This window comes from Cupressus sempervirens, chromosome 5, assembly GCF_028749045.1.
Source record: "Cupressus sempervirens isolate cs-2001-9-10 chromosome 5, ASM2874904v1, whole genome shotgun sequence".
In the NCBI taxonomy this organism is placed as follows: Eukaryota; Viridiplantae; Streptophyta; class Pinopsida; order Cupressales; family Cupressaceae; genus Cupressus; species Cupressus sempervirens.
Genome location: NC_143122.1, coordinates 758,537,617 through 758,542,531, shown reverse-complemented (window position 1 = coordinate 758,542,531; position 4,915 = coordinate 758,537,617). Strand labels below are relative to the sequence as shown.

Below are 4,915 nucleotides of genomic sequence, written 5' to 3'. Positions count from 1 at the left end.
TTTCACTTACATCCCATCTTATTGCTTCAAGCTTGGTTTTCTTCCCCGTTGTTTCTTCTATCTTTCATCAGATCTTTTTACATTATTGCAAATAGTTTTTCAAGGTAGTTTTTAAAAAAGATTTTACTTGCTATTGATTTTACATGAAATCCACTTCCAAGACCACAATATGTAGCCTATTATTGAAACTTGAAAGTACCTTAATCCATGTTCTAAGCCACAATTTGTAGGTCAATTATATTTATGTTCCTATATTTAAATGAAATGAATGAAAAATTCAATATTTAATGCTGATAAATAAATATACATATTTTATTGCTTGAAAATATTTGTCATATCTGTCATTCACATAGCAGATCATAATATCATAAGAATCCCAAGTATCTCTTGATATGTTTTAGGCTTCAATCGGTGCTCATACCCAATGTTATTCTTGTCATCTTTTGTTCTTGTCAAATTCATTTTCTTCAATTTTTTCCCTTCCCTTTCATTCATTCTCCTCATCTTTACTAATATGGAAATCTAAATTAAATCTATATGCATATTTATAGAACACTTGATGGATCTTGCTACTAATAAAAAAGTTTATGAAAATATTGTTAGGAAGATCATGTTCTTGCATGTAGTTGCAATTTTGCTTGCAATCCAAGTAGTACTGATAGTAGCATCTCACAAAGATGCTAGAAGACAACGATTCAAGCGAAGAAGAGATGCTTTTCCTTTCTTTAAATGTATTATATATTCTAATGACATGGATTGCCATGACCAAATACGCATGACTAGAGAAACTTTCTTCAAACTCTCCAATATTCTAAGGGAGAGATGGATCATTAAAGATATGATAAGCATGAAATTGGAAGAACAACTAGTCATGTTCGTACACACCCTTGGCCACAATCTAAAGAATCATAAGATTGGCCATAACTTTGGTCACTCAGGAGAGACTATGAGTCACCACTTTCATAAGGTCTTGAAGGCAATCATATTGCTCCATGGCAATTACTTTTTGCCCCCTTCTCCAACTACCCCTCTAGAAATTCTTGGGAAGGACCATTTTGATCCATACTTCAAGGTAAATCTCCTATTGACATGTACTTTGTTGCTTGACTATATTATCACATATTTGACTATAATATTTTTAGTGTTCTAGGATTGTGTTGGACCAATTGATGGGACCCATATACTAGTTACCATTGATGTGGATAACTAAGCAAAATACCACGAAAGAAAAGGAAACTTGTCACAAAATGTAATGGGTGTTTTTTTCTTTTGACTACAAGTTTCAATATGTTCTTATTGGTTGGGAAGGTTCAGCTATAGATAGTCATGTTCTTGCTTCAGCTCTATATAGAGAAGATCCACTAATAGTCCCCCTGGTATACTTAATCATGTTTCTAATGATTATATAGTCATTATTGTAAACCACAAATTTTATGTTATTTCAATCATAATATTTATTGTTCTTTTGTATAGGAAAATTCTATTTAGTTGATGTTGTCTCTCCAAATGTTCCTAGATTTATCATCCCTTATCAATGTATGTGATACCACCTAAAAGAGTTTTCTAGAGAAAACCTAATCGATAATGCCCACAAGCTATTTAACCACCTACACTTCTCTCTTAGGAATGTGATTGAGCATACATTTGGTATTTTGAAGCAACATTTTCCTATCTTGAGGCATGCGACATCTTATTGTATCATGACTCAAAAAAAGATCATGTTAGCATGTTGCATACTACAAAGTTTCATTATGATAGAGAATAGTGTTCCACTTGATGTCAAAATTGAAAGTGATGTTGATCGTGGAGGGATAAATGTCCCAATTCTTGACACTTTATGGATGACTCAACAAGATAGAGATGATTGGGGGAATTTTCAAGATGAAATAGCAGAAAAGATGTGGGAGGACTATAGATCTTGACATTAGTTGGTGATTTTACTTGCATTGATACATTCTACTTCAGTTTTGAATAGCTAGATACTACATTGACACTTTATAAACAATGTTCATTCATTCTAATATATGATTCAACATTCTATAAAGCTATTTCAATATTGTTTTCTTATTACAGGCCTACATATGGTTCATATTTGTATGATGTGTATCTATCTTTTGTACTTGCAAAATGTGTTACCATTGGCCATAATTTATACATTTTTCTCTTTAGGAATATTAGATTTCATGATAATATCAAATTTCTACCAGAAACAACTTTCCTTTTGACAAAACACTATGACCCATAGAAAGAGATACAATTACAAAACCTTTAACTAGTAAATGAGGTTTGATGCTAAGTAGGTTTGTAACATATCTTACCATACTTAGTAGGAGATTTACTGATGTCCAAAAACTTATCATAAATATCTAAATAAGCAATTGGAAGAGAAGGAAAATTAGGCTTTATTTTCTCTATTAATTCTTGGATCTTGGAATTGAAGGAGCTTACAATATCATTAAATTCTCAACACATTTATTTTGTACACTATTGTAGAGATTGATTTGTGAAGGTAAGCAACCAAAAGGAGGAAGTCCAATAATGCCAATTTTAGTAGCACACTTGTTGTAAGCATTTTCATCACAAAGAAGTTAAGTATATTATTAACTCCAAGAGCTACAAAATCTAAAAGGAAACTATATTTGTACGAGAGAAAAAATTTACCTCAAAATGAAGAATAATGAGGAGGACGAGAAAGGAAAGAAGCACATTGGTTGACAGAATGTTGGGCAGGCCTACCAGGAATGCAGTTGGACCTATCATTGAACATGACTCCTCTTGATGGTAAAGCCAAGAAATTAGGCACCTCCCTTGTGAAGAAGTTGTAAGAGGATGTGGAGCTCATCAAGTTGGGAAGTGCACAAAGGACTTGAGGAATCACTCTTGAAAGCATGGTGTGTGCAACATTTAGCTACTCCAAGCTTATCATATTTCCAATGTTGATTGGCAGAGTGCCCACAAACTTGTTAAGACTCACATCAAAAACTATCAAAGATGTTAGTTGACCAACCTCAAAAGAGAGGCAAGTAGTTAAGTTGTTGTTGAGGAGAATGATCTCATTCAAAGTAGAACCCATGTTGGCAATGGTGGATGGTAAGTATCCCTTCATGGGATTGTTGGCCAAAAAAACAATAGAAGCATGAGATTTTCCCATATTTTAGGGAATCTCAGCCTCAAACATGTTTTTGTTAACAAAGATGACATCCATTTCCTTGTCAAAGACCTCAGATGGTAGTTGACCTTCAAAGCCATTGAATCTGATGTCCAAGAACTTCAATGAAGGAAATGAGAGAACTATAGTAGGAAATGGCCCACTAAATCTATTATTGTTGATATCCAGCTCAAAAAAAGGCCTAAGGTTCTTGAAGCTATGATGGAGAATACCACAGAATCTGTTGGTATTGATATGAAAGAGGGCAAGATCTGTGAGAAGACCAAGCTCCCTTGGAAGGTACCTTGCAATGTCAACATGATTTAGATCAATGCCAACTAAAACTTCAATGCTAGTATTTTCCAATGCAAGGACAAAGAAAACACAATTGTAGCTACATGCATTTGATCCAATCTAGTTGCCAGTCGCATTGGAAGGATCACTGGAGATAGCAGATTTCAATTCTTGGAGAGCAATTTAAGCACTCCCGAGCCTTGGATTGGGGAATACAAGGCTTGGCTCAACCATAATAGCCTTGGAAAATTCATGGTCATCACCTTCTTGAATATGTTGTTATTTAAAGCTGCCAATGGTCTTCCCACATCACCTAATACAGTTTGTAGTTGATATAAGAGGAACAAAACACAACTCAAATGCAAAACTACAACACAAACAATAGCCAATTGCTACATTGTGGATAGAAACCCTATTGTAATACCTACCTAATGGCTTTCAACAACCTTCTATGATGAAAAATATCATCCACACTTGCATTATGTACTTCTCCTAGGCCATTGTTTTTGAAAAGTTGTCTATGATTTTTAGTCAATTGCTTTTACATTTTGTTGTTTATTTTTTTACATTGTCATTACATTTTATTTTCTAATATGACTTAAATAATATATTTAAAATTTTTAGTTTTAATTGTGTATTTAGATTTTAACTTTTTAAACATCTATTCTTAAAGATATAGGTTTACATCTTTTGTTTGAAAGTCTAATTTAGATTATATTCGACAAATTTCTCTTTTTATTTTATCTTACTATGACAAAAACTTTGATAATTGGACAAAAACACAAAGCTAGCCAATGATTGGACATTAGTAAGGTTGCCCATTCATCAAATTTGGGTGTCTATACTATATCTATATAATTGTTTAAATTTACAATATTTTTTTATGTGTATAATGATGTGATGACTTTCCACAGGGAACACATTTCTTTTAGCCACAATGACAAATGATTCCTATAGTGTTAGTGCTTCATATATTTAGTATGGTACAATAGTTTTAGTTTTTGTTGACAATATATAATGTGTACTTTTATTTTATGAATGTTTTCCAGCAATATAACAGTTGTTTATTACAACAATATGTCTTTCACAAATATTTTGATGAGAATACATGAGGAGGTTAATATGGCCCCCATTGCCACCCCTATTGCTACATGTATTTCTACTCCTACTTCAACTTCATGTTGAAATCCAAAAGTTGTATGGACTAGAGAAATGGAGACAAAATTGTTGGATTTGCTCCTTGAGCAAGTCAACCTAGGAAGGAAAGGTGAAGGAGGTTTTCATAGAGAAGCATGGAGTGCTATCAAGAGGAGATTCAATCAAGAGTTGCAATTGAACCTTGGAAAGGAAAATTTCAGAATTAAGTTGAAAACATGGAAGATGGGGTATAGAATAATGAAGGAGTTACAAAATACAAGTGGCTTTTTATGGAATGAGATAACTCAATGTGTGGATGTTGAGGATAGTGTGGGA

At 33.1% G+C, this 4,915-nt stretch overlaps 1 pseudogene; it reads right to left on the bottom strand.

Moving 5' to 3' along the window:
• Positions 1-869: 869 nt before the first annotated feature.
• LOC149558115 (leucine-rich repeat extensin-like protein 4) lies at positions 870-3,676 on the bottom strand (annotated as a pseudogene).
• Between the last annotated feature and the right edge of the window lie 1,239 nt (positions 3,677-4,915).